General features: G+C 52.0%; 1 long non-coding RNA gene across 2 annotated transcripts; it reads left to right on the top strand.

The window, feature by feature from the left end:
• Positions 1-4,252: 4,252 nt before the first annotated feature.
• LOC141567549 (uncharacterized) lies at positions 4,253-19,402 on the top strand. Of its 2 annotated transcripts, XR_012490281.2 has the most exons (7): positions 4,253-10,575; positions 11,140-11,224; positions 12,668-12,813; positions 15,775-15,834; positions 16,011-16,078; positions 16,257-17,692; positions 18,442-19,402. It is a non-coding gene; the product is annotated as an uncharacterized LOC141567549 (long non-coding RNA). The 2 variants fall into 2 exon arrangements; XR_012490280.2 differs by having other exon boundaries at positions 4,256-10,575; positions 16,257-19,402.
• The last annotated feature ends 673 nt before the right edge of the window (positions 19,403-20,075 follow it).

Genomic DNA, 20,075 nt, shown 5'->3' with positions numbered 1-20,075 from the left:
TCTGAATGTCAACAAAGCAGTCTTTTACTTCAAAGTGAAGACTTTCATTTAAAAAAATCTAACAGTAACCAAAACTCCATTCTCTCTCCATCCTTCCCCCCTCCTTCCCCAATCGGAAAAGTAAACACTGGGGTGGGGGGCGCACTCCCCGGAGGGCGAGGGTCTGCCCACGGGAAGAGCCTTTTTCGAACACCGTCCCCGTCCTAATACGTCCCAGGATTTCAGTTGAGTTGAGGCCACTCTCCGAACTGTTTCAAAATTGACCTAATGTTTGGAGCTCTGCAAAAATTGTTGAGCTCATGAGACCTGAGCAAATGAGGATATTCGCGTGTGAAAGCCTGACACACTTACTTGGGAGAGCCATTTTATTTATTTCCTGGGCTGGCACTTTTTCAAAACAGACCTCACATTGAAACTTCCCAGCAAACGGGATTGTTTGTCTTATTTTGAAAGTGTAATTTTACACGGTCAAATATAGTAGTACTGTGCCTTTTTTTGTTTTTTAAATGTGTTGTATCAAGAGGTCAGCATGTGAATTTTATGTCTTTGGAGGGTAACTGGCTTTTTTGATGTAATTAGCTGGTTCTTTCGAGTAAACATTCTTTCATAAAAAGTGTTTGCTGGCGGATAGCTCAGAAAATGCTGTATTACAATCTTCACTAAAAACAAGAAAGGAAAAACACCCAGCATGAGACTAGTAGAGTTCATTTTACAGAAGATTTTTTAAAATTTAATTGATCTTAAAATCCCAAAGCATCCAATTTTGTGAGAAAACTTAAAAGAAAAGCATGTTTATGCTTTGTAGCTCTTTACATATTATCAAAACACATATGATTAGAGTTTAAAATGATTCCACTTAGCTGAAATACCTTCAGTACATTTAAAGACTGTTCATAGAACAATTGAGCCTTTTTCTCCCCTCAAAGTGGTTTCATTGTAAGATGCAATAAGTATTAGGACAAGTGGAATAAAACTCAGTCTTTCTTCCTGTCCTATGAAGATTTTGAATAGTACTTGTCCATAAAGCAACTCCTATTGTAATCTTAGGGGAGTGCTGCCTCCACCCTGGAAAGACTGTCTCAGCGATATCAACCTCATTAAAATATGAATGAAAAGGCCGCCATCATTGTATCAGGAAAAACAGACTCGCTGGCAAGGTTTTCTTATCAGCCGTTACTTTTCCACATGGACTCATTTGGTGTAAGTTATAAATATAAAAATGATCTGTCATAATTTCATTGCTCTCTTGGAGCTGATCAAAGAAAATCCTAACTTTTCCCATGTTGTAATGTACCTTCTGCTCTAAATCACACTTAGGGTACCAGTGCCTCCCCCACTCCCCCACCCCCTTAGGCTTCTTCTGACCATGTGCTTGTTACGTGTGCGATGAAATGGGGGTGGGAGGAGGTCCACGCATCCCAACTTGAAAATGGAAACAAGTAGTTGAAAGTTTGGCCTTTGGTGTCTCTGGAAAACTGGAGTTAGGGGTGTATTCCAGACCCCTATGACAACACTTTAATAACAGTCAATTACAGGGGGCTCCTGGTGTTCGTTCATTACTGTGTCTCTGCGAATCTTGTAGCAAATTTCTTGCTTGATGGTTATCACGATCAGAGATGAGTACAATCGTGTTAGTGTGCGATTGCACGTGGAAAGTGTCCTTGTGGGCTCTCTGCCTTTTTCATCAGGGCCTGGCAATCTCAAATAAATCTCACGTATCTGGAATCGTTATTTGGGAGTGTTCCTCAGATGTGAAACTGGTACTTCAGCTGTTAAGTGACCTATAATGAATTTCAGATTTTTGCAAATATTTTGTTTCTAGAGGTTTAGTTAACGTAGAAAATTTAATTGCATTATAGCAAGTATTGTGACTAGTTTAATCACTAACTTTTCATCCGTAAAAATATTGAAATCACTTCCGATATTAGTTAAAAGTCAATATTTAGAAGTGAAAATTCAAAGCCCCGGTGCTGTAGGCTCCGATAGGAAAAGCATGAATTCAGAAACTCTTGTAAGTTGATGAGATATACAATTAGGTTTTATGTTAATTGACTGTTATGAGTTTGTTGTATGACACTTCTTCATATAATATGCAAATAGCGTTGACGGTTTAGTTTTATTAGACAATATAATTAGAAATCTAAAAGAGCTCATTTCGATGAGAAGTAATAAAGGCTGTTAAATTTCCAGTGTTCTGTATATTAGAAAAAAATGACTCACTTCTGGACTTAATCAGAAAGAGAGATTGTAAGTAGCCTTTGTTTACAGAGACAACATATCACAATTAATGTTAGTTTCTCCAGTTATCGAATTCAATGTGAAAACAGGTGACTCTGTGCAAACCATTAAACCTTGGGAACAAAAATACAAAGGTGTCAGAACAATTTACCACAAATAACACAGTAAATTTATGAAAAGAACAACATTTTGCCTCCTTTCATTTGAATACTGGGAAAAGGTCATTCTTACCATTTAAAATAAAATATTTTGCAAGTGTTTTCTGTTTGTATTCATCAATGCATTATGTCGATAACATAAAGTGTATGCTCAAATTGTGAGAAAAATAGAAATAACAAAGTAAGAATAATGTGATTTTGGAGGGAAATATTCCCAGAATTCAAAACTATGAAAGTTTCCATCACATTTTTTATGCTGGAGCCTATTTTCAACTTAACAGTGACAAAACAGAATTCAAGAAAAACTGCATAATGGCTCATTAATGAACTCTAAATGGGGGTTGCCTCACTCAATTTGACTTTTTCCCAAAGTTACAAATAACACGCTTTGCTTTCATTATCGAGTACGAAACTAGCACTGCCATTTGGTTTCCCATTTTTAAAAGTAGTCTCTTCGTCTCCTCCCTGCCCCCCAAAAAACTTTAGTTTTCAAGCGTCTTCGGTAAAATAGAAAGAAATGCAATTACCCAGATGACAAATGTTAACAATTTGTCAGCCTTTGTTAACCATCACTCTAAGCCAGGGCTTTGGCGGCCTTTTCACACTGTTCTGAGCTCTGCCCTCACTGGCTGCCCCGGAAGGACTTTGCAGATTAAAAAAAGCAAACATAATAGAAAAACGTGAGAATGCTTAAGAAGGCAGAAGCAAGCAAGCAACCAACAAACAAACGATGCTACAACAGGAACGGAGTATGATGTGAATTTGTTCCTTCATTCAACAAATATTTCCTGAACTCCCTCCACAAGTCAAATACACCTCTCCATTGTAGACTTTTAAAAGAGGGCACTTTCCAATCATAGTGTAATAACGACATATGGTGTCAGAATAAATTGATCGGGGTGATCACTTCATAAGGTATATAAATGTCTAGTCACTATGTTGGACACCTGAAACTAATATAATTCTGCATGTCAACCACAGTTGAAAAGTAAAAAAAAAAAATTTAAAAAAACACAAGAGGACTCTTCTGTGATTCTGAATAAAAATGAAAACAAAATACTAGAAAAAGACCCGGGGGCTGGTTGAGGTCCAGTAAACACTAACTGATGATAATATGATTCCTTGTCTACCCATCGGGTTAAAGGTCACCTAAGTACAGTATCTGAGTCCTGTTTTTACTGTTTTCAGCCCCCAAGCCTGCATGGTTCTCACCATCTTGTTACTGAAGACATAATGGTAGATGAGTGCTTAGCTGTTTCTGACCACCTCTGCAGAACCCTTTCCCCAAATAGAAAGGGTAAAAAGTCACATTTTGAAGCTGCTGTGGCATGTCCCAACTTTGGCATCAGCATACTTGCGGGCACTTGGTAAGATTTCCCTAGAAGACATTAGAGATCTCAGTGGAAAAGGGACAAATGAATTGGACGTAAGGCTGAGAAACTCTGGGTGTTCTTCCCTCTCCATAGATGCAGAAGCACGCACACACATTGGTTGCCACAGGCTAGAAAGAAAGCTCTCACTTTCTTGAACCATATTTTTTAAATAGAAAAAGTAACATACTCACTTGATTTAAAAACAGAAAATCCCAAAGGAACAAAAAGGTAGAGTAAAAAGTAAGGCTGACACCTACCCCAGCTCCTAAGGCCCCCCCCACTCTCCCACCTCCAGGAATATTCCAAGTACATGTCCGTATGTGCGTGTGTGAATGAATGTGTGTGTGCACAGTGTGTGTCTGTGTGCATGTGTCTGAGCATGTGTGCCCTGTACATGAATGTGTGTCCCTGTGTGTCCCTGTGTGAGTGAGTGTCCCCCCTCCTCTGTTTACACCAGTTAGAGCACAGCCCACACATTTGGGGAGAGGAAAGCTCAGTCACGTGCAGCGGCTGAGATCCGCCGACTGACCAGTCACTGCAGGAAGGTGCCCTGTGCACAGCCTGCCAACACCTCCCTCCCAGTCTGGCGTCACGTTCAGGTCTGGGCCAGCAGCAGGCCTCCCCGCTCTTGCAGAGTCCCTGCCTGTAAAATTGGGACAAAAATCACCCTTCTATATCTCATCAGGCCAAGGAACGGATACGAAAATCCTCTGAGAATTTGACACAACAATTACACGCAAAGTGTTATATTACTTTCTCTCTGATGGACGCTGTTGAAGTTTGTAAACGCCTTTAAAGTGACGCAGGTATAAGGAGCAGCAGCCGATCCTGTCCTCGCCTTTCCGCTGGGCTGGACGGAGGGGAGACCGCGCGCGCCCTTCACGGTCTCCTGTTCTGAGAGGTAAGGCAGACTGGCTGCCTCCACGCAGTGGGCCCTGGGAAGTTCACCTGCGAGGCGCTCGCTGCCACCCCTTCCCCTGCCATCTTCTCCATCTCATCGCTGCCAAGGTGGGCGTCAGGGCGGCAGGGCGGCAGCACGGGCGTCCCCACCACACCCGCTCTGTCAGACTCTGCATGTGGACAAGCCCCTCGGGCGGCCGGCCGTGCGCGAAGGGACATTTGGGAAGAGCTGCTTCGAACCCCGGTGATGGGGTCGTGGTGGTGGCGACCCGTGGGCAGCTCCCGGGGCGGACCTTTTCTTTTCTGCTGCGGTGCTCTCCCTAGAAAGAGCACTCCAGCAGCGACTGGAGGGGGCCATGTGGGACAGGCTCGTCCATGGAGACACAACGTGCGATGCCCTGTCCTCAGACCCAAACAGTGCCCACAGCCCCTTTGGCAGAGCCACAAGCTCCCATTACCATGATCAGCGCCGCACTTAGCGAGGCACCCTGTCCCTCATTAGAAAACGCGATCTTTCACCAATACAGCAAGAAAACAGAGAAGCCAGGAAGGACGACACAGGCCATCGCAGCACTGCCTACCGTGGGACCTCTCCTTATACTGCTGGGCTCGGCAGTCTCTAAGCAATGGGCTTGCACATTCTCTGTGGCCTGATTTCTCTTGTGTGTTTTGGACCTGCCCTCTGCTCCCCAGACTGGCACCAGGAGGGTGAGTGGCATGGGTCCTCAGTCTGCCTTGGCTGAGACAGGCTGGTGCAGGGACTTGCACTTCTGGGCTGGAAGCCTGACCACGCACATTCCTTTCTCCCAGCCCACAGACCTGCGGCCCTGGGGTGACAAACGGTGGGAACAGGAGAGATCAGTGCTTCCACTGACACATCAAGTCCAGGTCAAGCCACATGGGAATGGCTTTGACACTTAACTCTAGAGATGCTCTGCCTCCCCTGGCTCAGAAGCTTCTTTGTCTTGGAAACACTCAGTTTTGACCTCGTCAGCCTCAGGGTGATGACCAGAGACGTCATAGCTTCAGGTGCAAAGGGGGCAATTCGTGATGTGCTGAAGGGACCGCCAGGCCTCAGGGGCAGGAGGAAAAGGGGCGTCTCTGTCTTTGCTTTGCCGATGACTCTCGGATTCCAGTTCCTTGTCCCTCTTCTGGCCTCGAAATAGCAGGTGCCAAATGTACGGACTGCTGAAGACCAAACCCAACCTTCATCTGTAGCAAAGCAAGACACTACTAAGACATCAGCTTTGTTCTGGCTAAAGACAATGTTTTCGTTTTGTCCACTGGACCTCACTTAGGGTCATGAGTGACCACGGGTCTTCAGCTTGTGCCCAAGCTAAGCGTTCGGTAAACTGCTGTTGTCACCCAAGCAATGGACTCCAACACGAGGGGGAAAGCATCCTGACGACCCCCCTGTCCCTTTGCAGCCTCACTCACACGTAGCCCGACTGCTTCCTGAAGGCCCTTCTTCTGGTGTCACTCAGTCTCCACATCTGTATTCGACGGCGACCGATTGCTCCGGGAGTTTACAGCCACCTCACAGCTCCTTGGCTTTGCGACACTTAGGGTTTTGCCCACATTTTAAAAGGCATTTTTGGATATGCGGTGTTTCTCGTCCCGTTGGATTATTTCCTCAGGGCCTCTTCCTAATTGTGGGGTCAGTCCTCCCTGATACACCTTTCCATATGTTTTGTGTGATAGGCTGATATTTCTGGTCGAGGCATGAAACCTGTTTAGACTGACAGAAGGACATCTCCGCACCAAGTCACTGAATCTCTTCCATGGTTTCCGTAAAGGGGACCGCTGCCACAAGGCCACCGCACATGAGGACAGCTCAGAAGCCTTGGGGCGTGGTTTCCCCTCTGCGTTCCGAGCTGCAGGCAGACCATGGAAGGATCAATAGTTTAGATTTATCAGCGAGAGGCCCCGCGCCTGGGCTGGAGGCATTTCTCAGCGCCACCTGGCAGGGACCACGGGTCTCGCCTGAGCACTTCACATGGCTTTGCTCACTTTGGCCCCTGATAATGTTTCTGAAAGCACATAGATGCACCATCCCTTGGCTCCATTTGAACTGAATCCTTTTCCACTATTTAACAATTAATAATCCCAAACGGTAACATTAAATCTCTTCCCTCCTGATTCTCTGTGCATTTTGGTAAATATTATCTATCTGCTGGTTACTACCCAGACTTTGGAGGAGGGTTACAGTTCTAAATGGGGCTGAGAAATACTCCCCCTGAAGGTCCTGAAGAGAAGAAATCTTAGTCCGCCGTCCTCCTGGGTCCCAGGATCCTTGGCGGCGGCTGGAATGAGCCTCGCATGGACATTACCTGCTGGGCTGTATGACTGCAGAGGCCAAGAGCACTCGCTAAACTCCATTTGCTGAGCACTGAGCTGGGGACTGACGGCAGCAGGGACAGACACATGCTGTGTTCCACTGGGCGGGGCGAAGTTCCTGCACAGGCAGGAGACCCAAGACTGTTGGACGAAGAGACAACTACAGAAGTAGTGAGTCCCGTACGAGTCACTAACCTAAGTGGTGAAGTTCAATCACTCGCCTACTGCGTGCTGAGCACCTACTATGTGCTGGGTGTTGTGCTAGACACGAGGAGACAGCAGTGAACAAAACAAAGGAGGTCCCTGTCCTCTCAGAACTTGTGATCTGGCCCCTCACCTGAAATCACACAGAGAGCATGCTGGCTTTGGAAGGGGCCCTCCCTCTCGGGACCCCGGGGCCATCGCCCGTTTATGCACAGCCCATGAGCAAAGACTGGTTTGCACATTTATAAATGGCTGAAAAAAATCAAAGGAAGAAGACTATCTTGTGACATGTGAAAATGATACAGAATTCCAATTTCAGGGTCCACAATAAAGTTTTACGGGACATGGCCCTGCCTTCCCCGGTGCGCACGGCCCAGCATTCAGTAGTGGCCACTGGGCCCGCAGAACCTAGAATATGGTCTGTCAGGCTCTTTCCAGAAGGCACTTGCCCAGTCCCGCTCTGGTGCGCCCAGCCCTTTTGCCTGCTGTCCCATCATGTGATGTCAGCCCGCCCCCCACCTGCATGACATGGTCCTGTTTCCATATCTCCTGCTCCCACACATCTGGACGCCAACAGAGCTTATCTCCTGGAGGCTGTGAGAACGGTTCTTCTAAATGTGTTTAACACACACGTATGCACACACACACACACACACACACACACACACACACACAGTGGGCGAGCTGCATGGCCCCAGATGGAGAGTAAAGCTACTTTTACCCAGGCTGGCACAACTGGGGACGAAAGCAGCTCTCACCGAGAGCCCCTCTGGGCCGGCCCAGGAGTGCAACCTCACAGCGGACTTGGTCCAGCCCTCCCCACACCCTGGGCATGTGGGTATTGCTCTCAAGTGTTGCCAGGAAAAGAAGGCCTCAGGAAACTCACGGTGGGCTTTGGGGGGCACTGAGATGTGACAGAGCCCCCAGGCCTGTGTCTCCACCAGCACTACGCAGCCAGCTCCATGGTGGAGACCCCGTCAATACGTGAGGACTGATTTCCTTGTGGACGTGCTGCGGTCCTCTGCCTATGGCCTCTCACATGGAAATGCCCTCTGTCCACCAGTGAGGCCCACCTCTGCTGGCATGATGGCAATGCCAGCTTGCAGCCCTCTAAGGGCTCCCACCCCTGCTCAAGGTCAAGGTCACAGGACGTCTGTAGCTGAAACCAGAGGACGGACAGACAGCAGCCTGAAGCTAAGCCCTTCTCTGGGTGTGGGGGCCAAAGGGAGAGCCCCGCCCCCAGGCTGGGTGGAGTCCTCCCCACCTCACGCCTGTCGCCTGCAGCACCACAGAGGCGCCCAAAGCCACTGCTTCTGGAACAGTGGGTGTCACGGAGCTCAGCCTCCCCTCCTGAGCTTCCTCAACAACAATCAACGTGGCGCTTTCGCTCCAAAGGTTCCAGAGCCAGAGCCCGACTCAAAGCGGCACATTAACCCAGCCTCCCTCCATGTGGGGCCACCTCGGTCCCCACGGCCTTTGTCCCCAGGGAGAAACAGTGGCAATGCTCTAAAGGCATCCCCATTGTCCCCCATTCTTCACCCGATTTGTGGACTCACACAATCCTTATTCAGGGAATGAGGAGTAATTAACAGGACTAAGGATTTATTAAGGATAAGTCATGCCAGGCCTTCTGACAGCTTGTTTTGAGTGTGACAGAATTACCAAATGCATTATGTATTTAGACTTGTGTGTGGCGTCTAACACCAGCCCTGTGAAATTTTTCTTGCCAAGTGGTCTGAACCAGCCTGGATGAGAGCAATGTCACGTAGGGTAAACACACTCAGAAATCAGGGACAAAGAGTAGGTGGCGTCCTGCCATGTACCCTCAGGGGGTCTGCATGGGGCCCTCAGAGGCCAGTGTTAGGGTTTGTTTCCTTTAACTCCTTTATTGCTGATCTGGAGGGTGAAGGTGCCACCGGCCACCATGCGACGTGGGGGTGGGACATGCAGCCCCACGGGGCAGCTCTGAGCTGCACTCACTTAGTGGCCTGTGAACAAGATGAGGGGCTGCAGAGGGCTCATCACCCCCCTTGCAGCACCCCCATCACTGCGAGCACCTGGGGGGAAGGTGAGGTGGAAGACAAACCCGCTAGGCCTCATGGAACCAGAAAGACAGAGCTGGGAGGCCTGGGGTTGTCAACTCTAGAGCCTGTTTTGGGTCAAACTATGTCCCCACAAAAGATATGCTCACATCCAAACCCCCAGTGCCTGGGCTTTGTAATTAATTGAGTCATATTCAATTTGGATGGGTTCTAATCCAAATGACTTAGAAACTGGAAATGAGACACAGTCAGAGGGGATGCCATGTGCCAATGGATGCAAAAGTTGGGGACCTATGTCTCCAAGCCAAGAACTGCCAGCCACCACAAGAAGCTGAGAGGCAGGGAGTCGATTTTCTGAGAGAGAACCAACCTTGTCAACACCTTGGGTTTGGACTTGTGGCCTCCTGAGCTGTGAGAATCAGTTTCTGGGTTAGCCCCCCAGGGTGTGGTCACGGCAGGGCTAGGGGACAGCAGGTCTGGCTTCGGAAATGAAGACCTGATACCTAATGGATGGATGGAGTCCAGAGCCCCCGCACCTCTGTGGGCCAGAGTGGGCGGTGAGAAGGTGGGCGCTGTGAGCTACCCGGCAGGGGCATAGACGCATGTCCTCCAGGGTCTCGGTGACAAAAGGAGTGCTCTCCGTCCTCCTCAGGGCCCAGGGGACACGTAGGTCAGTTAGGCAGCAGCTAGCAGGCCAGTGGTATGTGGCTCCATCTATCATTAAGTTTTGTTTGTATTGATAAAAGGAAACACAGGCAGGGGCAGCCTGTGGTTAATTAACCCGAATTCTGTGCTAAGCTACTGTAATCTTTAATTCTCTCCCATCACTTTATGCCCTCTGATAATTGTAATTTTTATCTGTTCAGGGGTTTTGAATCATCTGTTTTATTTCTTCTCCCTGAGGGTAGTATAGCATTTAATCTTTCTATATGCCCCAGTGCTGAAGTCGCGGTTCTCTCTCATCACCAGAATGTTTGATTAATGAGAACAGCGCGCCTGTGTTCGTGTGTACATGTCATCGATTTTGGAGTCCGTCCCGGCCAGCACGAGTGGCAGCAGAGTGTGTGTGGGAGCCGAGGGGAGAAGGTGGAGCTGGCGGTGCAGGGACCCATCTCAGGCTCACCTCCGCGGACCGGACACGGCTGCAATCAGCCGCTGTCTGGAAAATAGGACTGAGCAGAGCACCAAGCCACACGGCCCCGTCTCGTCTAGAACCCCAGTCTGACCCCACAGACCCTTTGCTATCCTGCTAGGCCTACGCAGCCCATGCCGATCCCGCAGATGTCATAGCATCGTCAGAGTAAGCGCCCAGGAGGCTAACAGGTGACCAGTCCTCTTTCTTTCTCGGCTTCCTGTCCCTTCCGAGGGTGTTCACAAAACAGAGGACATCAGCCCCAAACACCTCACAGAACCAGTGGAGAGCAAGTGACACACCTATCAAGCAAACGTTTGCTTTTGTATTATTTCATTTCACAGAAAACAGAGTGCAGTATGAACAAATCATTGTGCTACGTGGTGTCCGGAGCGGGGACAAGATAAAAGATGGAATCAGGATAGTGAGGTAGTCAGTTCAGGGGTCCCCCCCATCTGGGGGGATGCATGCCAAGACCCCCAGTGGATGCCTGAAGCCACGGATAGTACTGAACTGAACCCTACATACACTATGCTTTTTCCTAGACATACATCCCTATGATAAACTTGATAAGTTAGGCGCAGTGAGAGATTAACAACAATAGCTAATAATAACAGAGCAATTATAACAGTATCTATACTGAAAGTTATGTGACTGTTCTCTCTCTCTCTCTCTCTCTCTCTCTCTCTCTCTCTCTCTCTCGCTCTCTCTCTCTCTCTCCCCCTCCTCCCCCCACAATTGATCTGATAACCAAGACAGCTACAAAGCGCTAACAGGAAGGTACCATCTACAGCGTGCGGATGCTGGACGAGGCGATGATGAGCAGGATGGAATGGGATGGTGAGAGAGTTCGTTCACTCAGAACTTATGAATTGTTTATTTCTAGAATTTTCCATTTAATACTTTCAGACTGCCGTTGTCCACGGGTAACTGAAACCACAGAGAGTGAAGCTGTGGGTCACGGGGGGGGGGGGGCGGTGGCTGTACACAAATAACTAGAATAAAATCTCTAAGAATTGAAGAAATGCTCTGAAAAAGGTACAAAAATAGTTCTGATGTTCAGAATGCGTGAGGGCTTTGCATTTCCGTTTCTGTCGGAGTCATTTCTGTAAAAAGCCGACAAAGTGTCCTTCTAACTCAATGAAGAGGGGGCGTACGGTATGTTTGATCAATGGTGCCAGTGCATGGGACTCGTTTAAACCTGGAGGGAAAGCCAGCTGGACCGTACCTCACACCACACCCCAAAACCACATCCCATATAGAGTCAATGCTTAATCACAAAAGCACAAACTGTTGGAAGTCAGAAAACTCTTGGTAAACCTTCTTAAACCAGGAGGAGACGCCCAAAGCCGTGTGGCAGGAGGGACAAGGCCCACACAGGTCATAACCAGGGACCTCCCTTTATCGGAGATGGGAAGGGAGTGAGAGGGGGGAAGTGTGGATTAAGAACTTTTTCTCTGTGTATTTCTAGTTAAAATTGCCATGGGATACTTCGGTACTTTAAAATTTTTAATGAAGTGAAAATGTGAAAACCCTAAGTAGAGCCACCATCGGACACGTGAGTGTCCCCTAGTCTGACCTTCGACCCCCCTGGAATCTGCTGAAAACCTACTGGGGCTCCCAGCCCTGTAGCCCACTGTCTGAGGAGCCCAGGAGCCCAGGGGCCCGGCCCAGACAGTCAGGCGTTATGAAAGTCTGAGCACCTTTCACAGCAGAAGCAAGCTCTGTGGGATTAGGACATTTTCCTGTTTCGAGGAGAAAATCTGCAGTTTGGGATTCCCTGCTCCTGGGGCAGTCTGTCTGTCCTTTATGCTTCAATCTAACGGGACAAACCTTCAGCGGCTTTACTCTCCCTTCATTGTTTCAACATCCACCAAGAGGATTAAAAATAATCTCTTTCCCTTTTAATTTTTCTCACCCCTCCACCCCACATCCTCTGGGGACGGCATGAATTTTTAATCCCTGTGGTTTGGGGCGGGGGAGCTGGGTTAACCCCTTGTTGAGGCCCCTGGTGAGGACAGAGCCCTGGGGGGAAAGCGCCCCCTGCTGGTCTCGCCAGGAACAGCACTGAGCCCTCCACACCTGGGCCGCACGCATCTGGGGGCAAACTGTTAGCAGGTGAAACGTGCCTTTCTCCGCCCCAGGGCTACAAACAGTCCCCTGATCGCCTGTGGGCCCCCCTTTGGGCCCCATCCAGGCCTTCCCACACTGGCAGCTCCCACCTTCCTGTACCACACTCTGGTGACCCTCTCACAGAGGCTCTCTCTGTCTGCTCTGTGACAGGAGGGACTCCAGCCTGGGGTGAACAACTCAACAGCCCAGCAGGTCTCAGAAGCCGTTCAGCCCCGGCCCAGGTGGGCGGGCACTGGAAGCTGAGGCGAGTGCCTTCTGCTGGAGGATGGAGTTCAGAGAAGCTGGTGCTGGAGGAGGTTTGTACTCTCTGGTCGGGAACGTTCTCTGGGAAGGGAGGCTAAGATGGGGGGACGCAGCTCATCGGGGGGAGATGTGGGCCGTGTGGGAGCAGACAGGGTGGTGGGGCATGCAGCACCAAGTAAATAGTGGGGACAAGGTCCCCCCTCAGAAACAAGTGGCAGGACGGCCCATCCCCGACTCGCTAAGGCAAATGCAGCATCTGCAGTGTTTGCAGCCGGTACAAGCAGTGCTGGGACAGACCCAGCGGTGTGCCATGTCACGTGATTGAAGCCCCCTTAAATCTTCTCACCAAGCAAGGCCTGGCCTAGAGCAGCTGGTCACACGTCCCCTGTGTGCACTGCGGCCCCCTGGACTGGCCCCGGTGCCATGCTGACGCAGAGGGAATGGCCCTGCCCAGGCAGAGGATGGCACCTCCCTCAGCTCAGTGCTTCCTGCCATCCTTGGGGAAACAGAGAACAAACAAGGAGAAGAAAAAGCAAAAAAGGGCAGGAAGATGTGTCATGTCACTGCTCGGGGCAGCTGTGTCCCTGGGACCCAGGAAACGCCCCTGGCATCTGAGGCCTTTGCCGACCAGGGCAGCCGGCCCAAACCACGTGCTTCTTTTGTCTCCCAAGTCACGCCGAGCACACGCATCCCGGCACTCACAGCAGAAGGAAATGCCTCTAGACCAACTCCACGGGCACAACGGCCTGGCCCCCATCCAAGACGGGCCGTTGAAGGCCCTGCCTTCATGCTGTCAGCCCCCCTGCATTTCCAGTTTGGCCGAGCAGCCGGCTGGCCCAAGAAAACAATGCCACCGGGTTTGAATCACGGCAGGGGAGAGTTTTCTGAGTGGGTGGAAGCCAGACGTTCCAGCAGTTTCCTGGGGAGGATCGCGGATTCTTTAAAGCACAGAGCCGTTGGGGTCACTCTGCTGTGAGTTGGCCAGAGGCAGAAGAACTGACCTCCAGCCAGACCGCAAAGCCGCGTGAAGGACAGCGGGCCCAGCCGTGCACCATCGCAGCCCCTGAAGCCCTCCATTTACCAGATGCCTCTTAACCGGCTCTGCATGTTCCCATCAGAAAACAGGGGTTGTATGTACTTTGCAGGTCACTGTCAGGACTGGAAGTCATTTAAAAGCCCCCTGTCATAGATCAGCTTCTCAATAAAGAACCGCCAGCTTCCTCCCGGTCCTTCCTCAGGGATGGCGTCTCGTCCCTGCCACGTCCCTCGGCCATGACCCTGCAGCTCCTGTCTTTTGCCCTTTCACCCTCTAGAGAAAGACTCTTCCTTCCTCCTGGTCAGGTGTCCGACGAGTGGCTCAGGAAAACCCACATTTTAACCCCTTATGGTATCAGCACTCTATTTACTTCCCAAGCTGCGTTGGCCTGCATACACTTCCTGCCAGGCCCCTGCTGACCCTCGGTGCCCAGGGCTGCCTCTTCCCTGTGGGGCCTGTGACCATGCGGACCTGGGGACACCTGGACACAGGGGACGAGTCTGTAACAGAGCGGCCGTGGACGTGCACAGCTGGCAGAGTTGTCACCACCCTCCCTGCAAAAGTTTCCGAACGGACCGACTGTAACGGTCTGTCCTGTGTGTAACTTCGGGAGGCAATGAGCCCAAGAAAGACCCCTGGGCCCCCCACCCTCTTCAGAAAACGTCCCGAGGTCCTTCTGGGGGTCCTCCTTACTAAGGCAAATCAGAGCATCACACTCGGCCTTCCGGAAAGGGCGTCCGACCCTCCCACCCATCATCCTGAAGGGACACATGATTCCAGAAAGAGGTGGAAAAGGAGACAGCCCCCCTCAATCATTTGCTCTAAAACAGGGTGCACTGCGCTGGGACCAACAGCAAGAAATCCACAACCAATCTCCGTGTGGCCCTGAGTGAGGCAGACGTTATCGGGGACAACTTTTCCAATTATATTTCGCTTAGGATGACATCGACATTGGCTTACCTGCTCTGAGTACTTCCCACCTGAGTACCAGGTGGGGCAGGAGACGGGAGCCCTTAATGCACAGTGGTCCCATCCCGTCCTCCCTCCTAGCTTCTCAGACCCCCGTTTCCTGCCCCACCATCATAAGCTCAGGGGCAGCCCCTTCTCTAAGTTGTCTCCACGGAGGGAGAACTTTCTCCTGCCTCTCATGCAAGTGCCCGAGTCTGTCCTGCAGATGGGTCTTGCATCCTGGCCCCACTAGAAATCCCTGTGGATCTTGGGGGGCAGCCTAGGGGTGGGCGCTCAGCCTTTGAGTGACCCTGGGCAGCCCCTGCAGCCACTTTGGGCGCCCTGCTGGTCTTGCCCAAAAACCACAGAAGCGCTATTTTTATCCTGACGAACAATAGTGCCGAAACGTCTTCCGACATGACAAGACACAAAATTTAGGTGCTGGGAGAGATACTTCAATTTCAAGCGTAAAGATTACTTTGGGTCCCTTAGGACTCAGAAGCAATTTAGAGCTGATACCCTGAACAAGAGAAAGGTTAGAAGATTAAGACCAACCGCTGTTTGGATAAATGGTTGGTAATTGCCCACATCCGCAATTATACACCGGCACATCATTTCTTTTCCGCTACCTTTTTCCTCTCCTGCGTCCCATCAGGATTGATTCGGAAGGAGCCCACCTTGATCTTCTTCTGCCGAGCCTCGGTGACGTCGTACTCCACCTCATCCATCAGGGCCCTGCATGCTGCACAAGGCACAAAGCATCTGTCACCTCCAGCAGGCAGAGCAAGGCCCCTCTGAGCCTCCGCTGGCTGCAGTGTCAGCGCGTCCCCAGTCCCCAGTCCCCAGGACAGGCTCCTACGCTCCCACTGCCTCTGCACCCGCGTGGGTTTCCGACAGCCAGACTGGGACTAGTTTTCTTTGTCAACCCTTTTGCTCTCTTTGTGTTTTTCAAATCACATGCGTGTTAGTTTTTCCCTTAAAATCTGTTGTTTTAAAGAATAAAGACACCAGTGCTCTGTGTCTCTCACAGATCCTGACACCCACCGGGTCGCATTAAGGACACCCAAGGAGCCCCCACACTGTGGAAGAGGTTTGTTTAAAACCGGACCCTGCTCCCAGAGACACCCTTGGGCTAGAGTTAAAATCTCAGGGATTTAAAAACTCACCTTTGTGGGCTTTATGGCCGATTTCACCCCTTCTTCCCGGGCAGGCTGCCCAACTAATTCTCAGAGACATGAGTGGAATGATGTCTCGTGTGCCTCACAGGGAACTGACTTGGGACTTGCCGCCTTTGCTCTGACTGGATGCCGGACAGTGGGGACCAGCCTCATAAGGTTAGGTGTCCCCGAGTCAGGCCCCCTCGCCTGCAGCATGAGGCCTGGACGTGGTCCGTCTTGCTCAGGCATGGTATTTCAGGGGCCTTTGGTCAAACAGCACAGCGTTTAGAGGCCCAGAATTTGGATTCTGGCTCCGCTGACCCTGATGTTCGTGTATTTCCTGATTATACTTCAGAACGTGGTGACTGCTGGCTCAGACTGAGTTGATGACAACACAGGCCACCAAAACCATGGAGACAGCAGCGCTGCAGACTGCGCACTACGCTCCGGGTACAGCTTTCCGCAGGGGTCACTCCCGAGCGTACTCAGTGCAGGCCCGTGAGTGTGTCCACAGGCCACAGAGGCCCGCGTCCCAAGCCGCATGTCAATGCGGAGACTGAGGACTCAGGCCTGGGACCACACAAGGCCCGGCGCTGCCCTGACCACGTCCCACTGGTCGGGTGACCCTCCATTCGTGGGAGCTGTAGCCGGTCACCGAGATTACCCGGAAGTCCAACAAGTGGCACCCAGTGCTGCCGGGTCCCTGGACCTCCCAGAAGAGCAGCCTGGCCCCCAAGGCCACCGCCAGCAGGAAGGGTTGTGGCCCCACTGCTGGAGGCGTCCAAGGCCCCTGGCCCCCCACATAGCGCTGTCTGTCCTGTGCAGGGCCGCATGCCGCCTCCTGCTGGTGCCCCTTCACCCCCAGGGAAGGAACTTGCACCCACACACTTGGCAAACACACTTCCCTGGCTTCAGCTCTGGCCATCAAGACTAGGGCATGGTGAGATGGGGAAGGATGCGGGGCCTGGGGCCCTGGGGACGGCGGGGCCAACCTCCTGACACCTGGGCAGCGATTTCCCACCCTCCACGTGGCTGCTCTGCTCTCCTCTCCTGTCCACTAGGCTCCCAGGTGATGGCGCATCTGACCCAGGGCGGAGGCAGGAAACGTGTCTGCTCTCGGTGGGAGGGCTTTCGCCAGGGGCACACCTGCCACACCTCACAGGTGGCAGACCGCCTCGGGAGGAAAGTGAGGTGACCACCGCATGCTGAGGGCTGGACAGGGGCAGGGGAGGAGGGGACGTGATTTTTCTGGAGGTTCCCGCCATCCTTGCTCCCGTGACAGGGAAGACGGTGGGAACTGGGCTCTTGGACACAGAGCAGGACAGAGCAGGACACGGTCAGTGCGAGGAGTGGTGGCTGCTCTGGCCCCCGGGCTCTTCCGGCCTGAGAGGGAAGGGCAGGCCAGTTAAGGGTCCCAGAGAGCAGGGACGGGACGCCAGGGCCACCACCAGGGGTCCGCGTGGCTCTGTGCTCTGGCTGGGCATGCGGCTCTCAGAGGACATGGGGCTGGGGGACAGCATGTGGCCCTGCGTTCGTCGTCCCTGGCTGCGGGTCCTGGCCGCCTGGCTTCATCCCGGCTGCTGTGCATCAAGTTCTATCCTCATTGCAGGGTGAGGACCAAGTCTAGATGGTACCTAGCACGTACACGCAGCCACGCGTCCGTCAGGCGGTCCCTTCTCCACCTCCGCTAGAAGAGCCCAGGTTCCTGGGATCCCCAGCTTGACCTGGTGACCCACCTGGGAACCTGGGTCCTCAGCATCTCTGTGTCTGCAGCCCCATGTTTCGACCCCGGTGAGTCTGGGGTGCTCTCAGCTCTCCGGGACCCACAGGGCTGCCGGGCAGGCTCTGAGATTCCCGGCCCCGGGGCTCTGGGGTTACATGTTGACACCCCACTCCTTGAAGAGGCTCCCCCTAGAATGGCTGAGTGGATAGCGGTGACAGCAATGTCACCAAGCGCCCTCAGTGGTCAGGGTGGAGGTGGTGGGGGCCGCCTGGAGTCTCAGCCCCCAGTGGGGGAGGGGCCACACTCACTGGTCCACGGGTGGCCCCACCCACAGGGAAGGCGGCTTTTAGGACAGGAGGTGGGGGTGAGGTCCTCCAGGTCTGCGGCCCTGACCTCCCCACGGAGGGTGGTGGCTCGATCAGAAAAGATCATTTAAAATTTCTGCCCCAGGTCACAGAACAAGTTAACAGGCTCACATCAGCGACCTGGGCCTCCAGATTTCTAGTCCGGCATTAATTTAAATGTTAATCTGAAACCTTCACTTCAGTCACTGGAGTTTCGAGTTTATTAGAGCAGGCGGCAGGAGTGGAGCCTCGGGGGGGGGTTGGCAGGTCACGTTGCCTGCCAGAGGGCGAGCCCTCCTCCCAGCTGGGCCCGCCAACCTCTCCCGTCTGTCTGCCTCCTCCCTCCTTCCCTTTCTCTCTTTCTCTTTCTTCGGGTGAGATTTGGAAATGGGGGGGGATGGTAGTGGACGCCATGGTCCCTGGGGGCTCAGGTGCTGGAGTGGACAGAGCAGGTTGTGTGCGTCCCTTCCCAGTGCTGCCATCAGTGACATCACACAGGAAGCCTGAACCCACCACGGCACAAGTATTCACACAAGGGGACTGGGCCACCACCGCCAGTTGGGACCCAGACAACCACCCCCAGGAGGTGAGGCATGCTGATGGCAGAAATGAGAGCAGAAAGATGTATTGGCGTGACGGAAAGGCATTATTATAAACCATGTATTCTCTCATTTTCCTGTTCCGTTTTACATCCTAAGTGTATTCTCAACTTGCTGCGTAATTGTGACTATTATAAAATTGTTACATAACATCCCGTCAAGCAGATGCACCATCATTTCTCTAACTCTTCTGTCTGAGCATGTCAGGTTGTTCCAAATGTTTAAAAGATGGCTAATTTAGCTTCCCAAGTTATCCTCGTTCGCAGTATAGCTGCCTTTTTGAGTTACCCTGGTTCATAATTGTGTTTTATTCGTTCACTCACTCAACCAATGTTTCAGCCCTGATGCTGCGCACTGTCCCCGGTGCTGGGGCCGTGACGGAGCACAGGCAGTCACGTCCTGCCCCACACTGACGGCTGTGCGGGCCGAGGGGTGGCCATCGGCACAAAGGACATCAGCGTCATGACGTCAGGAGAACCCAAGTGACAACCGGGATTAGAAACTGAGACCGCACTATTGCATCATTTCCCATCTCCTCCGAGCTGGGCTGGCCCGCGGCCACTGTGACCAGGAAAGTGTGGGGAGCGGGGAGCAGCGTTGTGCAAATGCGAGGGGCCAACCCTCAGGAGCCTTGCGGCTTTCACCTGCGCCCTCTTGGAATGCTCTGGCCACCACGTCAGGAGCCCAGACGGGACTGCTGAATGACAAGCAGCCACGTGGGAATGGGGACATGGCAAGAAGCAGCATCCAAGCCCCAGGCATGCGAGGAAGTCATCTTAGCTCACCCAGCCCCGGGGGACCCTGCAGGACAGCTGCAGGAGTGAGCGCAGGTGAGACCAGCGGACCCGTGAGAGGCCTAATCAGTGCATGTTTAGGCCTCAGTGTGGGCGGGTTGCCAGGTACAGGTGGCTGTACACAGGTGGGCTGGAGCTTGTCAGGAAGACGGGGGGGGGGGGTCCTAAGAAAGGGATGGTAAGACCTGAAGGATAAGCAGGCATCTCCCTGGTAAAGAACAGGGAACAGCGTCCTCAGAGAGGGAACAGCATATGCGAAAACACCAGTGTGGGAAAGTGTAACACGGGAGGGTCAATCAACACTACAGCCCGTGTGCCTGAGGGAGCATGTAGGGGGTGTGACATGTGAGGCTGCGGAGGGTGGCCGGAGCCAGACCAGGCAGAGCTTTGCGGGGAGAGCCAAGGAAGTGTGTGATTATGCTAAGCCATGTGGAACCACTGTAGTATTTTGAGTAAGGTGAGAGTTGATGAAATTTGCGTTTTTCAAAGATCATGGAGGCTGTGGTTAAGAGAAGAGACTGGAAGGGACCAGGGTGAGTGCAGGTGAGCCTGCTGACAGCTACTGCACCAGTCCCAGCAGGACATGACTGTGGCTTGGATTCTAGTAACGGAAGAGCAGATGCAGAGAAGTCAGTGGATTCAAGAGCCATTTGGGAGCTGATCAGTACGATTGGTGACTAACGTGCAGGTGGGCAGACCCTGCATCCCAACCAC

The sequence above is a fragment of the Rhinolophus sinicus genome, chromosome 8 (genome assembly GCF_057876585.1).
Source record: "Rhinolophus sinicus isolate RSI-liver-muscle chromosome 8, RSI-T2T, whole genome shotgun sequence".
Lineage (NCBI taxonomy): Eukaryota > Metazoa > Chordata > Mammalia > Chiroptera > Rhinolophidae > Rhinolophus > Rhinolophus sinicus.
This window is presented reverse-complemented; position numbering and strand designations above follow the sequence as displayed.